We start from the raw sequence: 21,833 nt of genomic DNA on the forward strand, positions 1-21,833 counted from the left end.
CACGTATGTCTGCCTGGTCTTATTTTGGCCCCATCTCTTCTCTGAACTCTGTTGCAATGACCCAGAGACCAAGCTTCCCTTACACCTGCAAGGAGGTGGAGAGATCAGATGCAACACCATAGAGCTCCAAGAGGCATGCAGGCAGGAGATGGCCTAAGACCCCTCCTTCCTCAGCTCCCTCGACCCTGAGCCCCACTCTCTCAGGCACCATATCGAAAACAACATCACATAACACATTATCTCTGGTTCTGATGTTGGATGTTGGGCTTCGTCTTGGGACATTTAAGTACATAAATCAATCCATGGGTCTTTACTAACACCTGCTATGTCCAGGACACTGGTGAGGACAGGTAGATCTAGGGATGATTCCTACTCCAGTGAGGGAGACAAGTAGAGCAATTCAGTCAGTCATTTATTTAGCTGTTGATATTAAGTGTCATGTCATTTGGAGCACTGGGGAAACAAAGATGATGACACACACTGACCCTTTATTAGTCGGGATGGGCCAGAACGTGCTTCTGTAGTAACAGTGCCCAAATCCCAAGGTCTTAAAATAACAGACTATTCTCAAGTGTGCTGTAAGTCCATGGTGGGTCGGCTGGCAGCTCTGCTCCACATGGGCAGCATTCCCACTCCTGCATCCAGGCCAACAGAAAAGTCACTCTCTGGAACACAGCTGGTCACAGGCAGAGAACAAAGGAACCTCTGAAGGGTCTTACTCAGGTAATTAAATAGTCCACAGGAAGTGCTAACCATCACTTCTGCTTACTAGTTGTTGGCTAGAACCAGTCATGTGGCCCCCCCTCCCCCAGCCACAAGGGGGCTGGGAAATTCTCCCATCCACCGGGGCAAGGAGCCTGGACTATTTGGTGAGTAGCACTCCAGACTGCAGTAAACCCTATCCTCAAATATGTGGTGCAGAAAAATAACTCAAGGTAGCACTGAGTAAATGACAGATAAATGTCACTGTCAGAAAGTGCTGTAGTAAGTGACAGGTTGCAGAGGTCACAATCAGTGGTTTGGGCCACTGCATGCAGAAGACTTCAGATGACATGGAGAATCCAGCCTGCTATCAGAACTAGCTCCTTCTCCCCTTCCCTCAATTTGTCCAACCTCACAGGATACACAGGTCCTTCAAGCAACTTCAGAACCAAGTTAGCATTAAGGAGCCATGCAGACACAACTGAACTAAGTAAGACCTATTTGTTACACTCTGCAGGATTTGAGCAATCACCTGGTCTATATTCTTTATTATTGTTAAATTCCTCCATTAAATGAAGAAACTGAACCCTAGAGAAGTTAACTGATTTGCTACACAAGAAAAAAAAATTTTTTAAATAACCAAAACACTAATTACAGGTCTAAAACTAACTCTCTCACTTCCTAATTTTACTAATTTTTATACATTGCCATGCTGAAACCAATGCAATGCAATCTAACAGTAATAACTCCAATTACATTTTAATTCCTTGTAAGTCCAAGGTCCAGGTTTGTTTTAATTTGTTGGTTCCAGCCTCAGTGCAGTACAATATTATAGACGTATAATAATTCTCAGGGGACTATGTCATTGACAAGAGTTTTGGTGGTATATGTCTTTAAAACCAAAGGATGTTTTTCTCAATTTCTCTTTTTTTTTTTTTTTGCATCTTCTCTGCTAACACCAATTAGATATATTTTCGGCATATGGTTTTATAATACCTGCACCAAGTGTTTAACAGCTGTTTCTGCAGGCTCCCTGTGGACCTTATCAATTAGCAAAATGACTGATCTGACTGTTCAGATTAGGTTATATATCTCTAAGACATTCTGGACAGTGGATTAATCCATTTCTACTTCTAATTTACCTTTCTGGATCCAGGAGATGACGCTCCAGGGCAGGGAATGGTGCCTTTTGTCACAGATAACTGTCATGTAGGTATAATAACTGCAAAACCAGAACATCTGTTGCAACCAATATGTGATGCAGGGTGGCACACCCTTCTCTCCTTGAAGACGCTAATCCTCCGTGGGCCCGTTCCTTATTCCCGTAGCTGAAGCTATGGGGCCTCCTCCCTGAACTGTGCTGGCCCGACCTCCTCCCTTCTGCTTACAGCCCTGACCTCTGCCTGCACTGCAATGGACTTATTTGGTACCCGTCTTAATTCTGCCACTTCTCTGAAAAGTCTTTAAGTTTGGAGATGTAGTATGACTCATCTCGATACTTTACGCTCCAGTATCTTGGACATAAAAGGTACAACTTTGTGCTCTATAAATATTTGTCACAAGGATGGCACGTTGAAACGTCACAAATCTTGGTAGTTCCTTCCTTGCTCAGATGAGCGCCTTAGCGATGGTTGGCTCGCCGCACTCCACCGCAACCGAGTACTGTAGTTCGGCAGTCACCAGGCAGCTGAGTGGCGTCGAGACGGCACCTCGCGGCCCATGGCCACCACGCCTGGCTCCGCGAGCCGACAGCGCCCTCTGGCGGGCCTGACCCGCCCAGCCCGGTTCCTACCGCGGTTCTAAACCGCCTGGACTTCCTGGGCTCTGGCTGGAAACGGTAGGATTACTTAGGTCAAGGAGCAGACTGCATGGCAGGCGACCATTGGCTTTACCTACATGCCCACCATGAGCAGGGGGCAAATGCAGTCAGACAAATGCATACCTGCTGCATGAAAAAACTGTGCTGTCCTTTTTTTAAAAAAAAACAACTAGGTTTCTCAAAGTGAAGAAAGAATTCTGTTCCTATCACTGCAGTAGAGCAACAGGCCATCCATTTATCAGTTAGATCCATGCTGGGATCAGAAAAAAAAAGAGATGAAGGAGACGCAGTCCAGGTGTTAGAGAAGCTAGAAGTTGAAGGTAAAGGAATATTGGAGGCCTCGAGGAAGACTTCATTTAGACTGTGCGTCAGTTCCTGAAGCTGAGATGAGGGTTGTGAGAAATGGCCTAGGAACCCCACCGGAGACTTCACCCCAGAATGGGAAGTATTGGGAGTGGGAGGGGATAGGGGCCCCCTCAGAGGTTGCTCCTCTCATTCCAGCAGATAAATGGGCTTCCTTTTCTGAAAAACAAAACAAAACACAGAGGCCATCAGCCAAGGGTTCACTCAACTTTTTTGCCACCAAACCCACAACCACTGAGGAAGGAAGACAGGACGAGCATCATTCCTCCATCGCCTGTGCAATCCCATCGGGCTGGGGTGCAGTGCCTGTCACTTGAGCACAGCACAGTGGCGTGGAATGCAGCTTGGAAACTCAGGGACTTAGTTCTAGGATCTTGGGCAAATTATCTGCCTCTCAATGGACCCTGGTGTATTCAAATGTAACAACGAGAGCAGTTTGTAACAACTACCTTGTAGAATAACAATGCATTTTGTATTACGGGAGAGGTATAGTACCTGTCACTGAGTAGTTCTCAGGAAATTCCTTTCTATACTGTACTCAATCCCTAAGGAACATTTCATTTTTTGCTCCTTTCTATCTCTAGCAGAGATAGCTCCCCCAAAGTAGCCTTTTAACCAGGTGGCTCCTGGATAATGGGATTTTGGTGTGAAGGGTGCGGGCGCACAAAGAGATTTGCTCTGGGACCAGCACCCTACTAAGAATGGCCCTGAGACCAGGTCTGGGGTGTCCCCCTATACACTACTCCTTCCTACAATAAGATAGAGGACTGCAGGAAAAAAATTCAAGGAACATGAATAAAATAGAAATAATAAGGAAACAAATCATGTGGTTAACCAGCTTCCTCTTGAAACCATGGTTGAGTTTTCCAGCCAGTTAACCCAACTGGAGCCCTAATTTATGTGTACCCACTCAATGACTGTAGAGTAATAACTATCTCTGTCTCAGAAGAAACTGAGACAGAAATGCCATTGAACCACTTGCCTAGCATTCCATGGTTGGCAAGTGACATACCCGTAACTGTAGGTCAGGTGTATGTTCTTGCCACCCCAGACAAGGCCTCCTGTCCCCTGTCCTTCAGCACAGGCTTGACATACACACACACTGCTCTATTAGTTCAAGATCCCACCCTGACTCCCTCATCTCATGGGAACCAGTGTTCCTACGAGTTGTGAACAGTTCAAGAACTGACCTTGCAAGAACAGTGCCAGTGCGAGAATTGACCTAGCCAACACAACATGTAGCGCGTCATTGTGGTTTTTCTCTAGCAAGAGAAACAGAGAAGTGGTAAATGTTTCCCACATTTTCCCCTGGTGACATCCACACATTCTGCGTTCACGGGCACCGGAGCACGAAAATTCAACAGTGAAGTGGGTAAGGTATGCAGAAGGCAGGGTGCAGCGAGAGGGGCGTTTTACAATGTACTGCAATGCAAGTTCCAATATTCATTTCTTAAAAATAGTAATAGTAGTAGTAGTAACAATAACAATAATGAAAGCTAACAACTATTGGTTGAGAACTATGTGCCAGGCAGTAATATTTCACAATTCTTTTAATCACCAAAACAACCCAATGAAGTAGGCATGACCATATTTCCCCAGTTCTAAGACACATTTTTACAGTCACATTTCAACATTTTATAATGCATGATGAAAAAAAAAGTACTATGTCCTACAACAATTGCAGGTGAGATTTTTTTTTTTAATCTCTTGGTAGCACGAACAATTAGGGTGCTGTCTATAGATGAAGCAACTGAGATAAAGAAAAGCTAAGCAATATAACCAGGGTCTCACTGCTTGTAGGTTAGGCAGAGCCTGGACTCAGACACAAGTGGTCTTTCTAGGTCCAGAGCCCACCATTTGTTTGTTTTGCAATCTCAGGCATCCGGCAATAATTAGGAGAGATCTCCTAATAGCCATAGGTCCATCCATCAGAAGCTGGGCTCATGCTGAGCGCACACACTATGCAATAGGATACATATCTTTTCATTCATACTGATTTTGTTTTAACTTGCTTATGTAACAATGTTTCTATTCTGTCTCTCACAGAAAACTCTGAACTTAGAAACTGTCTAAAGAAAAACAGGCCAAATTAAACCTGGCTGCGTGGGCCTGGGGTGAGACTGGCATCAGAGATATTTCCCAAGAGAAAATCCACTGGTGTGGTTGCTTCATACTTCTTTTGGCCTTGATTAAGATATTTGTACTTTCTGGCCTCAGTTTCTGCAACTGTAAAATGAGGGGCCTGTGTGCCAGTTCCAAACTTTTTCGATGGTGCATCCTTAACATTTTGAAGCTCTGAGCACTCATATTTGACATATGTATCCTCTTTTAATTTCATTTACAAAGAGTGAAATGTACGTGTATGTGTACATTTCTATGAGATTTAACACTTGTATAGATTTCTGCAACCACTAGCCCAATCAGAATACAGAGCGGTCCCATTACCCCCCAAATCCCCTTGTTTTACCGTTGACAGTGAAAATCTGACAGCGCCTGACCTTTGGCAACCACTGAGCAGTTCTTCATCCCCATGGTGATGCCTTTTCCAGAATGTCGTCTACACGGAAGCATGCTGTATGTCATCTGTTGTCACTTTCCCTCAGCAAAATGTTTTTGAGCTTCATCATGTTGAGTGTTATCAATAGTTTGTTCCTTCAATAGTTTGTTCCTTCAATAGTTATCAATAGTTTGTTGCTGAGTAGTGAATCATTGAATAAACATACTGTTTTACTTAGCCATTCACTCTCGAAGGGTATTTGGGGTGTTTCTGGTTTGTGGTGATTAGGAATAAAGCTACTGTAAACATTCATGTCTGGGTTTTTGTGTGAGCATGAATTTTCTTTTTTCTTTTTAATTTATTTTTTTAAATTTATTGGGGTGACAATTGTTAGTAAAATTACATAGATTTCAGGTGTACAATTCTGTATTACGTCATCTATAAATCCCATTGTGTGTTCACCACCCAGAGTCAGTTCTCCTTCCATCACCGTATATTTGATCCCCCTTACCCTCATCTCCCACCCCCCAACCCCCTTACCCTCTGGTAACCACTAAACTATTGTCTATGTCTATGAGTTTCTGTTTCTCATTTGTTTGTGTTGTTCTTTTGTTGTTTTTGGTTTATATACCACATATCAGTGAAATCACATGGTTCTCTGCTTTTTCTGTCTGACTTATTTCGCTCAGCATTACACTCTCAAGATCCATCCATGTTGTCACAAATGTTCCTATATCATCTTTTCTTACCGCCGAATAGTATTCCATTGTGTATATATACCACAACTTCTTTATCCATTTATCTATCGAAGGAGACATTTTGTTTGTTTCCATGTCTTGGTCACCGTAAACAAAGCTGCAGTGAACACCGGAGCACACGTGTTTTTATGTATAAATGTTTTCAGATTCTTTGGGTAGATACCCAGGAGAGGGATTGCTGGGTCATATGGTAATTCTATTCGTAATTTTTTGAGGAACCTCCACACTGCCTTCCATAATGGCTGCACCAGTCTGCATTCCCACCAACAGTGTATGAGGGTTCCTTTTTCTCCACAGCCTCTCCAACACTTGTTACTATTTGTCTTGTTGATGATAGCCATTCTGACTGGGGTGAGGTGATATCTCATTGTGGTTTTTATTTACATTTCTCTGATGATTAGTGACGTTGAGCATTTTTTCATATGTCTATTTGCCATTTGTATGTCCTCTTTGGAGAAATGTCTCTTCAGGTCCTCTGCCCATTTTTCAATTGGGTTGTTTGTTTTTTTGTTGTTGAGTTGCATGAGTTCCTTGTATATTCTGGATATTAGCCCCTTATCAGAGGCACTGTTTGCAAAAATCTTCTCCCATTCAGTTGGTGGCGTGAGCATGAATTTTCATTTGTTAAGGGTAAATATCTAAGAGTGGGACTGCTGTATTAAACAGTAAATATATACTTAACTTTATAAGAAACTTCCAAGTTGTTTTCAGAGTATCTGTACCATTTTGAATTCCCGTCAATGTATGGGAGTTCTGGTTGTTCTACATCCGCACCAGCTCTTGGTGTTTTTAGTTAGATTTGCTGTTGTTTTAACTTTAGTCATTCTAATCGGTGTATAGTGGTATTTCATTGTGATTTTAATTTACATTTTCATAAAGACTAATGATGTTGAGCATCTTTTCATGTACTTAGCAGCCATCCCTATATCTTCTTTGGTGACATGTTTATTCAAATATTTTGCCTATTTTTTAAAAAATGAGGTGGTTGTTCTCCTATTGTTAAATTTTAAAGTTTATTACATATTCTGGATACAAGTCCTTTGTTAGATATGTGATTTATTAATATTTGCTCCCAGTTTTTAGCTTGTCTTTTAATTCTCTTAACAATGCCTTTTGCAGAAAGTTTTAGTTTTGATGAAGTCCAATTTGTCATTTTTCTTTCCTCTTATGTATCTTTTTTGTCACATCTAAGAACTTTTTGTCTAACTCAAGGTTACAATCTTTTTCTCCTATGATTTTTTAAATAAAAATGTTATATTAATACTTTTTGGTTTTATATTTAGATCTATGATCCATTTTAGGTAATTTTTCCTATAAATTATACCTTTATGTGCAGGTTCATTTTTTGCATATGGATGTGTAGCTGTTTCATTTGTTAAAAGGACTACCTTTCATCTACTGAACTGCCTTCATACCTTTGTCAATAATCAGTTGATCATGAATTATACACTTTAAAATTATTACAATGGTGAATTTTATGTTATGTGAACTTTATATTAATAAAACAATCTATCTTAAAATATCAATTGACCGGAGGCCGGCCCGGTGGCTCAGGCAGTTAGAGCTCTGTGCTCCTAACTCCGAAGGCTGCCGGTTTGATTCCCACATGGGCCAGTGGGCTCTCAACCACAAGGTTGTCGGTTCAACTCTTGCAAGGGATGGTGGGCTGCACCCCCTGCAACTAGCAATGGCAACGGGACCTGGAGCTGAGCTGCGCCCTCCACAACTAAGATTGAAAAGACAACTTGAAGCTGAACAGCACCCTCCACAACTAAGACTGAAAGGACAACAACTTGACTTGGAAAAAAGTCCCGGAAGTACACACTGTTCCCCAATAAAGTCCTGTTCCCCTTCCCCAATAAAATCTTTTAAAAAAAAATCAATTGATCATATTTGTGAGGACCTATTTCTGGACTCTCTTATTTTGTTACATTAATCTTTGTGTCTAAATTTTCACAATGTCACATTGTCTTGGTTACTTAGCGTTAAATTAAGTTTTAAAATCGAGAAATGTTAGTCCTCTAACTCTCCTTTTCTTTTTCAAAATTATTTTGGCTATTCTAGGTCCTTTGCCTTTCCGTTATAGTTTAGACTCAGCAGCTTGCCTGTATATACAAAAAAATCCTGCTGGGACTGTGATTGTTATTGTACTAAATACATAAAATCTAGTTGGGCCCACTAGGCTTGCCAGATAACATATAAGATATCCAGTTAAATTGGAATTTAAGGTAAAAAAATGAATTAATATTTAGCACAATAACACCCCAAATATTACATGGGATATAATTTATTAAAAAATATTCATTGTCGCTCTGAAATTCAAATATAGCTTGGCATCTGTAATGTCTTTTTCTAAATCTGGCAAGGACTGCTCTGTGAAAAGTGCATTTTGACATTTCCTCTGGAGGGAAAAAGATTACTCTTTACCTGCAGGTCGTAGATTCAAAGTCAGGCTGAGTCAAAAATGGCTAATTTCCCTGAAATCTCCAGGCTGATTTAAATGCAGAGGTCTTGGTCTTTCTTCCTCTAACTTCTTGCCAACCCATTTTCAGCCATATCTGAATAGCCAATCATTCTTTTAAGGAGACATTCTGAGTTCTGAACAGAAAAGAACGTTTTTCCTGGTGCTGTGAATCCTTCGTATTTTTGAAATAGTGAGTGGATATATTTAGCTATTCAGGTATTTGCCTTATGACAAGGTAGGTGTCTTTTGAAAGAATGTCGAAAAAAAGTGATCCAGTTGCACTTCATTCAAATGCCTTCTCCCATATCCTCTCGCGTTTCAGAAGTGTCAGGACAGCACATGCAGAAGTGACAAACGGTTTTTTGCATCTTCGAAGCCAAATGCCCCCAACTAGTTAGGTTACATGTGGCAGAGGAGTATGCATGGTTAGGATTGTATTGTTCTGCTATTGATGGGACGTTATCTGTTTCTCAGTGGCTGGGTCCTCCCTGCTTCCCCAGCCCCAAGAGTAAATTTCTGATCAGATTGAGGCTCTAAGCCAATTATGGGATGTATCATGCATTCCCTTTGTCTGTGATTAGTTGAGGAATGAGTATATGACATGAAACTATACAGTAAGAGGTGGGAGTCGGGGAGTGGGAGACCTTTCCGGGAAGAAAATGTGAAACAGTTCTTTGGTAATGCCTGAAGTGCTACTCTTAGGATTATTTTTCCTTTTGAATTAATCACTGCCCTCTTCTTTTTGGTCTGTGTGACATTTATAATGTAGATGCCCCTGGAAGGAGTAATACCTGGACTCCCACTGTCATGAGTCAGTTGATCAGCTCTGGAAAAGGGCTGAAGTGGTGGAGGGGGATGCAGGGAGCCCCCACCCCCACCACCAAGGATATGTCCTGTCCTAATCTCTGGGACCTAATCCTTGGAATTTACGACTGTTACCTTATTTGGAAAAAGGGTCTTTGCAGATATAATTAGGTTAAAGATCTGAGATAAGAGATCATCGTGGATTATCTAGGTGAGTCCTCAATTCAATGACAAGTATTTTATAAGTGAAGCAGAGGGAGACTGAAACAGGCACAGAGGAGAAGGTGATGTGAAGACAGAGGCAGAGATTGGAGTGATGAGGCTTCAAGCCAAGGAGGACAAAGAATGCTGGCAACACTTAGAAGCTGAAAGAGGCAGGAAGGATTCTCCCCAATGGACTCTAGAGGGAGTTAAGGCCCTAGTGACACCTTGAGTTCAGACTGCTGGCCTCCAGAACTAGGACAATAAAGTTTCTGGTGCTTTAAAACCCTCAGCTTATGGTAATTTGTCGTAGCAGCCACAGGAAACTAAGACACATGGCATGGGCTTCCTGAGTGTTTAAATGAAACTAAGACCCAGAAAAGGAAGTCTTTGCGTCATGACAAGGAGTTCCCTAACTCTGCAAGGGTTCACCTTTCTTCAGAGCCCCAGCCTTGACCCTGCGGGGGCCAGTTAGCTTGTGCCTTGCTCTATATTCAGAGACGAACTTGTAACTCCTCCTAGCCACATACTGCATGCCAACGCTGGCTACAGATGTTGCTCCTCACCTTGGCCATTTGTCTTTGATGTCTACCCTGGGACACAATGAAGTCAGAGGAAACAGTATGATGGATTGTTCAGTCCACATTTTCTCATTCCTGGGGGGTACCACTCAGAGGGCCCTGTCTCTCTATGAGCCTACAAGTTTCCATAAGAGGAAGGACACACTTGATAGATTCTCTCCCCCAGTGACTATGACTCTGCCCAAGGAACTGATACAGCTGGAGACTAGCAAAGAGCTAGGAATACAAGTTTGGGGCAAAGGAACTAATGTGTGTTGTGCAAGTACTGTTAGCTGGCCTTGTGTTAGGTATTTACATACACAATCTCATTCAATTCTCACAGAAATTGCAAGAGATAAGAGTAGTATTGTTCCCATTTTAGATATGGGGAAACTGAGGTTCAGAGGGGGTGTCATGTGCCCATGATCACACAGTTTATAAGTGATAGAAACAGGATTCAAGGTGGTCTATTTAGCTCCAAAGCCCATGTTTTCTACACAAGAAATCACTCCCTCCCTGTGGAAGTTAGAAAAGGCTCAAGCTTGAAGGCGAAGGATGAATGAAGGAAGCACTGGATTCATGCTTTTCTGTTGCTCTTTCCCCACAGGCAGCAGAATGTCTCTAGAGTTCCTGGAAAGGAGCAATCAACCCGCTGATGAAATGGGTCTGGGCTAATTGTTAAGGAGAAATGCCAGTGTGAATATGAAATGACATAGAGCTTTAACATGGCTCACTGGACACCTGAGCTGTTCAGTTACTCTGGGACCACAGGTCACTTGGAAATGAAAAGAGTAGTTGTCTACCTTGGGCTTGGGGGCCTGTTTCAACCCAGGTCTGGGAACCAGTACAGGTGGGAGCCAAAAGTCTATTTGAAAAAGGCGGCCATGCTGTGGACTTTTTCTATTCCACTTCCCCGTGCTTCCGGTCCACTGGCCCTCAGCCTGCAGGACACACTACCCTGGAAAAGATATGCTCACCCTGTTTGAACCGGGCCAGTAGCTTTTGGGGTCACATAACTAGGAACAGAGCCAGTCTCCTTTTCCCCCCAATCCTTGTAAGAATTTTCCCAGGAGCACCAGCTAAACTTTTAAGAGAAAAGAATTAAGCTTGCCATAAGGAGTATACATTTTTAAGCCCCTAATTTCTTGGTTATTATCACCAATTTCTCTCTTGCACCCATATTTTGGGAAAATCTTGCTTCCTCCTCACTGCCTCCTATCTCTCTTAGGAGATCGAGCAATCACACACTTGTTTCTTCAGCTAGTAAGCTTGGTTCAGAAGGCGCAGTTGGAAAGCTATCTCCGGAACGCTGTTCTGGGAATACGCATTAAGACTAGTCTCTCCCTCACTGGTTTGTTTGCTCTAGTTAGCTTTGGAATTTACCAAAACCTCCTCTGGTCACTTCCCAGCAGGATCTATATACCAGCAGTTCAACTGTCCTTGTGACATTTCTCTTACAACATGGACCGAATCCCGTTCTAAGTCCCTGCTTGACCAGTTACCAGCTGTGTGACCTGGAGTGAATCCCTTAATGACAACAAGCTTGAGTGTCCTCATATGTACAGAAAAGAGAAGTCATTCCTGCCACCTACTCAGTTGATCTTAAAACAAATGAAGGTATATGAAAGTACACTGAAAACTCTAGAAGCTAGTGCAGAGGTAAGTGATATCATGGCGAAAATCCTTGTCCCGCCAGGATGTTAGCTGTCATCTCATTGCTCAGCTTCAGCACGGTCAGAGATCCCGAACTCCAATAGCTTGTAGTTTGATGTAGCGAGAACAACTCTCAAACACTATTAGCTCAGCTGTGGTCCACTGAGTTGCAATCGCGTATCCTAAAACAGGACTCTATGTAACAGAGTGAGGACCGGGATGGGGAGAGAATGCCTTTGGATGTCCCTAAGGAGACATCCTTTGTTCCTATGTAGGAACCTATGCAACAAAATTTCTGACAGTGCCATCACATGTCAGCTGGGATCCTTCTGTTACTCTTCTTAAGGGTCCCCTCCTCATATAGGACACTTATTACTGTTCGAAAATGCTTCATAAATGAGAATTTAAACCTAACTCTACCTTTTTTTTTTGCCTGCTGGACTCACATAAAGGTCTGTCCATTACTTCATAGGTTGTAAGAGCCTTCCTTTATTTATTTCTGTTTTAAATATTTCATCGTTAGCATATAGAAATGCAACTGATTTTTGTATGTTACTATGATAGTTCATACATGGTGTTTGCTAAATGAACCAGGCGGCAACTGCAATGAGTGACTGTAAATTGCTGGCAAGTTACACATGTCGTTAAAACAGTGTTGCTAATGCATTCCTGTTGATGATGATATTTAAAAATGAAAATAGACACTTCCCAGACCACTCTGAGTATTTTTTTTCCTCTATCATTCTGCTTTACTTAGGTATATAAGTATCCTAGAATGGTAACTTCTGGGACCTTGAAATAGTTACATGAGTAGGTGGTTTAGTTTAGAATGTATGACTAACATTTTTGCAGCTAAGTAAATTTTCTGTTTTTGAATAACTCTTTAAAGCCCATCCATTGCTTGAACATCAGGCACAATTCCTCATTTCAAATGTATAATCTCCAGAACTGTGAGGAAAACGCTGTTGTTTATAAGCCACCCATCTATGGTATTTTTGTTATAGCAGCTCAAATGGACTAAGACAGTAGTACTTTGTTATGGAAGGCCTAACAAATTAAGACACCATGGTAAACAGCCCATCATTAAACTGGTCAAGCAGCCTTGGGAGTGCTCTGCCTACACCCTTCTGGGACCCTAGCCCACATGCCCAATATTACCAGTGGTGCTATCACATGTCCCTTTATCAACTCCATGCTATCTATCGCCACATTTTTATCTAAGTTTGTAAATAAATCAACATTTATGCCATGAATACCTTTTGCTGAAATACTGTAGAATTCACCTTCACAATAAGGTACCTAAACTGACAGTTTCTAATACAGGAGCCAAGTAACATCCAGTTCTCCAACGTGCAGAGCATCTTGTAATTTCTAGAAAATCTTTTCACATTTTTAAATCAGCTTCAGTTCTGGAGCCTGGATGGGGAACGACCGAGGCCAAGAGTATCTCTGAAGGTGCTGCAGGAGAACTTGCGTTGTTGCCTTGGTGGTGGGGAGCCCCAAAAACCAAGGAGGCCAGCTGAGATGAGCTGGAAACTGCAGAGCAAAGCTGAGTTCTGCTCTTAGGGATATCAGTGCCTGTGCTTTTCTTAGCTTACATCTGTCCTGCAATTTATTTTTTTTATCATGTAACTGTCGGCTGGAATTTGGGGTCATTTCATGTCTTCTCCTTCTTCCGTGCCACATGGCCTCGATGGGGTCACAGCTGTCCAGGTAATTGAAGCGGATGGTATCAGTGGGATGCTTGTCAGAGGATTGCCAGGGTGGGAGTTCTTCCTCCCTTGGCTGATTCTTCTTTCTTAGAGAGGAAGGGGATAGGAAAACTGGTGAAGGAGACTGCTTTCCCTCTGGAGAATTGCCTGTGACTGGTTGAACATCAGCGATCACAAACCTATCTTTGTGGACGTGGCTTAGGCACGATATTCTCTCACCATCTGAACGTAGTGCTTCTTCCATATTCTCTGCTCAAAGGGAGTTGGAGAAAAATAAGGTACCAATTAAACTGTAAAGATCTGAGCATCCGGAGCTGATCCAGCTCAGTTAAGTTTTCCAATGCCAGCTCACCGGTGTACAAAGACCAACTCTTCAGGGGTCCAGGAAAGAAAAGATGTATAAGGATAACACCCCTAGAAGCATGGTAGTAAAATCCAGAGTTTCTGCTAGAATTTTTTCTTGATGCTTTCAATAGCAGAACTTTTGCTGTGACAGGGAGCTGCGTTCGAACAGGTCTGTCAGGATTCTTCTCCTTCGAGAGTCAGCCCATTTGTCAAACTATTTTCCAAGCAGGGCTCTTCATTCAAAAGCTTATGGTTTAGGGGTGCGCTGGTACTCATTGTTGTCTGCATTTTGGGGCCATCTATGCTCTTTGAAGGTACAAATGCCATCATGAAATAACTGGATATTCTTCCATAAGAAAACTATACCTCTTTCAGCTTGTCTCCCTTTTTAAGCTTCAAGCGCTGGTGTCATAGTTGCTTTTTCTTTGATTCTACCCAGCCCTTACCCCTCCTAGTTTCCAGTAGTCAAACTCTGAATGTTTTATACACAAAAAAATATTAAATCTCAAGTAAGCAAAATCAATCCTAACAATCCTGGGTGGCAAAAAATAATTGATAACCAGTCTGAGCTATTGGGCCTATTCCAAAAAGAACTCATAAAGTTTAATACAGAACAGAGGTAGAATTTTCAGGACCAAAGCTGTTCAAGTTGACAGAAATGGGATTCAAGCCAGTGCTGGTTGGGTGTGAATAAGAGCAGGTTCCAAGGTGATTACCATTAGTTCCTGTTGGCATCTCTTATATGGTTACCTCTTATCGGCAGGCTGGTGCAAGGTGAAGCAAGCTTCAGGACCCAGCAATAAAATGAACAATATTTGGTGGTTTGTGTGTTGGGGTACAAAATACAATACTTCCCAGAATAAGGAAAGACCTAATTTTATATGTTTACTTTTTAATAAGATTTATTATTTGACGTGCAACTAACAAAATATTTCCTTGTGATGAGAACTTTTCAGATCTACTCTCTTAGTAACTTTCAAATATACAATACAATATTGTTAACTATGCTCATTATGTTCTATATTACATCCCTAGAACTTATTTATCTTATAATTGGAAGATTACTATGAAATAATGTTTGAAGACATTATTTTTAATATATCTTTGAATATGCACTGTTACTTATCCAGACTCTGTCTCTCTGACTCCAGTTCATCCAGCTTATTTACCAGGAGATTATGTAAAATATTTACAACATTAAATAATATTTTTTTGGGTAATTTGTTATGCAGCAATAGATAACTAATACATAAAGGTTTAGTTGAAGTAGGGATATAACTATTTTGCATAGAACTTGTTTTCTTCTTGATGTTTGTAATACGTTTATTTAATTGTGTTCTGTACTTTTGGGTCAGTTACTTAAACTCTAAGCTTTCATTTCATCATCTTAAAATGGGGATAAATGTATCACCTATCTGTCTCAAAGGGTTATTTTATATATATGTGTGTAGCTAGATAGATAGATAGATAGATAGATAGATAGATAGATAGATAGATAGATAGATAGATACAGACAGAGAGAGAGAGAGAGAGAGAGAGAGAGAGAGAGAGAGAGAGAGCGCTTAGCACAGTATCTTAAAAATGGTAAGCGATTTGTAAGTATAAGCTATTTTCAATTAATAAAGTATACCATAATAGTTGGTGTGGCTAGCAGGAACTATGAATATCTGGTCTACCTTTTAGAAGGGCAAGTTTAAGGTTAAGCACCATAAAACACTACCTTTAGCTACCACAGTTCTCCAGCTCAGCTCAGCCCTCTAAGTTTTCTAAATCCAATGCACAGGAAGAATTAGGCCAGTCTCTCTGCAAGGTGAGGAACACCCCATCAGAATCACCTGAAATCCTCACACACAGGTAGACACCACCTTAAACTCACCGGATCGGGATCTTGGAGACTAGGGGCTAGGAAACAAAACTTTAAAACAGCTCTGATGGTGATTCTTATGTGCATTAAAATTTCAGAACTAGGCAATGATATCTAGAAAGAGGCCTGAAATATATAGGAATTATAGACCTGGGAATCCTAACTGACAAAAGCTCATGGCAGAAAGCTATGAGAGGCCGTCATATATGCAATACCTACTTCTGCTAAACTCCCTAAATTGCAGTATCTAACCGGAGTTTCTTGGTTTTGGATTTTCTTATATTGAGATCATGGTCCAGTCTAAACAAAATACCTACTTATGCTGTGTGACCACTATGGCTTAGTTAACTGTCCACAACATTTGCTAAAGCTTTTTCCATTTTAAACCATTCCTTTAAGGTGATACATTCATGTATTTTAAGCTTATACTTTTATCATCTTTCCCTGTGAAACAGGTCATTTTTTTTTTCAAAGCATGTTTTCTGTTTGCAGTGATGTTGGTTTCAGGAAAATTCATGTATGTAAAAATGTTGGTAGCTTTGCTACCATCTGTTAGCTAGCCTCTTGAGGGACACTTGGCTGTGATAAAGATTCCAGAGAAGGAATCATTTTTCTGTGTGCTAGTATGCTGGCAGCTGCCTGTGATAACTTACAACTCTTAAAGCTAAGTGTCATATTTGATAAAGGACCCGTATCCACAATATATGAAGAACTCTCATAATTCAACCTTCAAAAAATCTATTTAAAAATTGTCAAAATATTTGAACAGACATTTCACCTAAGAGGACATATAGGTGACAAATAAACACATTACATTAGTCATTAAGGAAATGCAAATTAAAACCCTAATGAGATACTCCTAAACACCAATTAAATGGTAAAAAGAAAAAACAAACAAACACAACAATATCAAGTTCTGGCAAGGATGTGGAACAACCAGAAGTCTCATGCATTGCTGGTAGGAAAGCAAAATGGTACAGACACTTTAGAAAACAATTTAGTAGTTTCTTATAAAAGTAAACACTCACCATGTAACTCAGCAACCCTATTCCTAGGTACTTATTTACCCAAGAGAAATGAAAACATATGTCCACACAAAATTTGTACATGCATGTTTATAGCAGCATTATTAATGATAGCCAAAGAGTGGGGGAAAAACCTAAATGTCCATCAACGGCTGAAGAGATAAACTGGTACATCCACACAATGGAATCCTAACCGTCTATAAAAAGAAACAAACTAATGGTACATGCAACAACATGGGTTGATCTCAAATACATTCTATTAAGTACAATAAACCAGACTTAAATGGCTACATACGGTGTGATTATGTTTGTATGACAATCTGGAAAAGGTATAATTATTGGGACAGAAAAAAATGGGTGGTTGCCAGGGGCTGGGCGTTGGGGGAAGATTGACTACAAAGGAGCATTTTTTCTAGGTGATGGAAATGTTTTATATCTTGATTGTGCTGGTGGTTATATGACTGTATGTGTCTGTCACAATAAAAAAGTTGAGTTTTACTCTTATGTAAATCATACTCTGTACACCAGACTTAATACACACACACAGACGTAGACTGATCTGACACACAATACTTGTCCAAATTTGAATTCCAGTTAGTGTGAAGCTTCTAGTATTACAATTCTGACTAAGCATTCTGGATGACTGTTTCAAGCCAGCCATTCGCAGGATGGTTCCAGCTCATTAAGCAGGAAGATGGACCAAAGTTACTAGAAAGTACTAGTTCTGAGGTACAATCTCAGACACCACTCCCTGTTACCACAGGGAACAAAATAAATCTGCCCCCCCTCCCCACGCTGCAACCCAAGCAGCCAAGCCATTGTTAGGGTCCTAATGAGCCCTCTGGAGGTTCTATGCTTGGAGTTCAGGCTTTTAAATGAATATTTTAGACCTTTGAAGTGGTCCCTGGACACTACTGGAAGATGAAAAACTCACCAGGAGAAAATTTTGCAGTATATCTACACATGAATGCAACTGAGTGTCTTTTCACCAGTGAATTTGCCAAGCAGGTGATGAGTGCAACAGTGAGCCATGTAATAGATACAGTATTTTACCTATGGTTTAGAATTTTTTTCTTAATCTTGCTTTTGATTGCATTCATTACAAAGTACTTCGAGGATTTGTAAAAGAAAAACATAATTGGGAAAAACACTGTAAGTTTCAGTTTTCAAGTGAAGATTGAAATTATATTCTAGTTTAATATGCAGGTCCCATGCTTTTCCTTCACGTAAAATAAATTTAAATGTATGTAATCACTTTCAATGATGCCTTAATATCCATTTCTTTGAAAGTCTGTACAATTAACTTCCTCAGGCTTAACGGATGCCTCTTCAAGAACCATTCAATATTGATTCAAAACTCAAGATTTGAATTCCTTGAATCTTTTTTCTATCACACATAAGACTTTCTGGGCCACAACAATGTGCTCAGCACGAGACTAGCACTTTGGAATTATGCTGCTGCTCCCAGCAAGACTGAAAAAGTAACAGGACAGGCCAAGTATGGGCACCCATCTACCCACTGTTTCAACCTCACTTAACAAGAAGCCCCTTTCTCATCTGAGAAACAGAGGCAATTCCCTCTCCGTTTATCAATCTCTTATATTTAGCAGGAAATCTCTAAGTTCCTAGCTGAATTATTGAGAGAAGCTCATTGAAACCAATGAGTTTTAGTGTTTAGGAATGAGAATTTCTGACAGTGGGAAAGTGGATGGGCAGGGCTAATAAGCATTTTCTAATCTGAAACAGACTCTTTTGCCTTTGCTATGTGGTTGGCTCTAAGAGACAAAATTCGTTTGAATTTCCAAAAGTGCACTTGATTTTTAAAATGATAACCCACCTTCTATGTGGCAGGAGCTTTAGATTACTTTCCTAGTACAAAGAAATATTTTTCTTTACCCCAGGCACATTCTTCAGTCCAGGAGTTAGTCTACTATTTTATCGAATACTTATTATATGTGAAGCGTTGCTAGGCAGTATGTGGGTAGAGGGAGAATTTGGAGAAGGGGAGACCAAAATGACTAATACTTACTTCCAAGACTTAGATCCAAGTATCTCACAATTTAGTGGGTGCAAAATATAGTGCAAACAGTTGCATCCATATTAAGAATTTTTGTTCCTGTGAAAGTTCGATTAGTTTGAAGCCTGTAGGGAAAGAAAATAGCCTTATTATGTTTCAAGTGGGTAGATAGTATTTTCTGTAGTATATTTAGAGACTTAACAGTTCCTTAGCGTCTCAGTGATTCAGAATTTTGCACTAACCACCAAAGAGGAGAAAGGAAAGATCTTTGCTTTGACTTAGTGGTATATGGATGTCTTTAAGAGTACTGGGTTCAATGCCGGATCTGAAGCTTAATAGCTGATGTGACTTTGGATGAGTTATTTAACTTTTCTATATCTTGGTCTTCTCTTTTATAAAAAGAGGATAATAGCAACATCTCATTGAGCTGATATGTGAGTTAAATACACAAATACATGTAAAAGCATTAACTTAGTGCCTGGCACATGGTAGGCGATTGATGAATGTAAGTTATTATTATTAGTCTCCCTAGGGAGATAGAACCCATAGGGAAAGGACCTGAAAACATAGACAATAACGTACAAATAGTAACATACCAATGAATATCATATGAGGAGTTGTATGCTTTGAAGCAATAAAATAAATAACCTCCAAGCAAGTGCAAAATATGTTTTCATTACTCCCAAACCCTATTATATAGTCTAAGGTGTGTGTCCAGATTATTCCAGGCTAACCTCATGAATTTCTTGGAATTCAGCACTTAAAATCCAAAGGTAAACAACAGATTGAGCAAGGTCCTAGAGAGAAAAGGCAGTTTTTGTGGTGCGGCTTGCTTTATACTTAGTTTTTACAAATGTCCTTTGACAGCTTTTAGTGGGAATGGCTCTCTTGCAAAATTCCAAGGGAAATGTTTTCTGGACAGTCTTACTTGCTTTTGAAGGAGGTCGCCACCTATATTAATTTTAGAGGACTCTGCCCCAGTTTTTGTTTTCCCCAGATGTCTGATGTTAAAATCTTACTAGGTTATTTAGTTTAGTAAAGTTTTTTCTTCTCCAGTTGAAAGGCAAATATCCCTGGTGGAAGAGAGGGGAATCCAAAACTATGCTGGTCAATCCCTACTCTCATCCTCTCTGTGTAGTGTAGCTACCACCCTGGGTAACCTAACTCTTGAATCTAGACTGTCTTGTATGTGTCTCTGTCTCCTGTGACTGTATCTAGTCCCCAGTCTTGTTTGTAATTCCTCTGGGGGCAGGAATTATGTCAAAAGATTTTGTAGAATATTGGTTCACCTTGACCCATTTTACCCCCTACCTTAAACCTGTATAGCACAATTTGACATCAAAAGTAGATGAATAGTAAATTACTATTGTTCTTTATGACCTGGTTTACCTTTCCATCATCCCGGACTGTAATGTGTTCTCTAGTATTCTTCCAAAACTGGAAATTGTGGAGGAGACTGTGATTGTGGCAGACACTTCCAGAACTTCTGAAACCACTGCAAACAGCGACATAAGACTGCAAATTAAGAAGAAGAAGGAAAAAAAAAAGTCACAAAACGATTCTTACTTATCAAGGATCTTAGATATAGAAGAACAGGCTTATTAAATTGAAAAAGCCTTATTTTCCTGTACATCACAAAATGATCCAGTGAAATTCATGTTCATGTTGGGTGAATCTGTATGTAGCACGTCCCACTTATGGGTCATTTCAGTAACTTGCTCGGTTATTCAGTACTCAGTCTTTGGACATGAGTCATTAGCACAGAAAGCTGCTTTTTAGAATCTTCTAAGACAAATCCATGGGGTTTTGATCTGCTGAATTCTAATCTAGACTAACAACAGCCTTATTTCCCTAATCTTACGATCTAATTTTTTTTGGCTGTTTTCGTGAATTTAGAGTTTAGTATGCTTGGTAAAAAAAACCACATCACCCAAAACCAAGTCATTTTTCATTTCTACTGAGAACTGATTTTGAGAAAATGTATTTAAGGCAAAGGGAAAGAATTGTTGGGGAGGCCTTTTTGGCTTTTAAATTGGATTAATGAAAAAAACAGGTCTTCTGACATGGCAGTGAGATTAAGATACTTGAAAGTCATTGAAATAAAAAGCAGGAGCTACTTTTGTGTTTTGTGGGAAGAGAAACAGAAATGCTGCAACTGGAGAAGGGCTCACCTAGGATAGTAGGTTATTAGCATTTTCCCAGAATCTGAAAGTGAAATGGGGCAGGTTTCTTCCATGCTTGCCCAGGGTTAAGTAACTGGGACCTGTGTTTGTCTCAATTCAGTATCTATCTACCCCTAACTTGTATGGGATACCTTGGCAGGTAAGGGATAAAATGGAGTGGAAGGCAGTGGAAACAGGTTCAAAGACAAACAGGATTTGCCCCAGTGTACTAGGAAGTTCCTGAAAGAACCAGGTTTCCAAATTGGTGTACTTGGCAGCGCAACAAGCTGCCTGAGAGACGAGAGTAAGACAGTGATGAGCGTGTGAGGTCTTCCCAGAAGTCCTTATTCAGAAAATTTGGATATTTTAATAAGGCTGAATAACACCCTCATCTCGAGGCTTAGGAAATAATGCAATATGCTAAAAACACCCTTGTGAAGTTCAATAACGACATTTAAAAACTGACTTTAGAAAGAATAATGCTTGACCGTTTTTCATTTTTCTACCGCAAATTACAAACAATGTAAAGAAACATACTTATTTGAATTTAAAAGAGACTAGATGAAGAGAGTAAAAAAGGTTGAGAAACAAGAGAAAGAAAAACAGGGAGGCGGGCCCACATTTGCAGCACCTCTGGCCCCACCTCCACCCGGATCCGCTGAGATCGAGTTCGGGCCCCACCTCAGGGTTCCCACGGGACCGTCGCTCTAGCCTCGCCTCTGTCTGGCTTGGCTCCACCCGGCTCCGGGAACTCAGCGGTTTTGCTGCCAGTCACAAAGAAGAGAGGAGGGACTTCCGGCGTTTGAAAAACTTCCGGCGGGAACCGGAAGACCCACACGCAGAATCTCCGGCTCTCCGGCCCTCGGACTCGCCGGGCGGGAAGGTGA

At 40.7% G+C, this 21,833-nt stretch overlaps 1 protein-coding gene, 1 long non-coding RNA gene and 1 pseudogene across 3 annotated transcripts in view; 1 reads left to right on the forward strand and 2 right to left on the reverse strand.

The window, feature by feature from the left end:
* Positions 1–399: 399 nt before the first annotated feature.
* On the reverse strand, positions 400–21,744 carry LOC109456395 (uncharacterized). Its single transcript, XR_016020460.1, has 4 exons — positions 21,628–21,744; positions 20,174–20,299; positions 18,797–18,909; positions 400–3,043 (listed from the first exon to the last, which is right to left on the reverse strand). It is a non-coding gene; the product is annotated as an uncharacterized LOC109456395 (long non-coding RNA).
* On the reverse strand, positions 12,329–14,821 carry LOC109456394 (F-box only protein 16 pseudogene; annotated as a pseudogene).
* Positions 21,707–21,833, forward strand: part of SRBD1 (S1 RNA binding domain 1) — a 177,264-nt gene continuing 177,137 nt past the window's right edge. The window contains exon 1 of one of the 2 annotated variants that reach the window (XM_074331942.2): positions 21,707–21,829. The gene's annotated coding sequence lies outside the window, so the exon portion shown is untranslated. The remainder of the gene's footprint in view (positions 21,830–21,833) is intronic. The other variant, XM_019748647.3, reaches the window with a different exon arrangement.

This window comes from Rhinolophus sinicus, chromosome 2 (genome assembly GCF_057876585.1).
Source record: "Rhinolophus sinicus isolate RSI-liver-muscle chromosome 2, RSI-T2T, whole genome shotgun sequence".
NCBI classification, from domain to species: domain Eukaryota; kingdom Metazoa; phylum Chordata; class Mammalia; order Chiroptera; family Rhinolophidae; genus Rhinolophus; species Rhinolophus sinicus.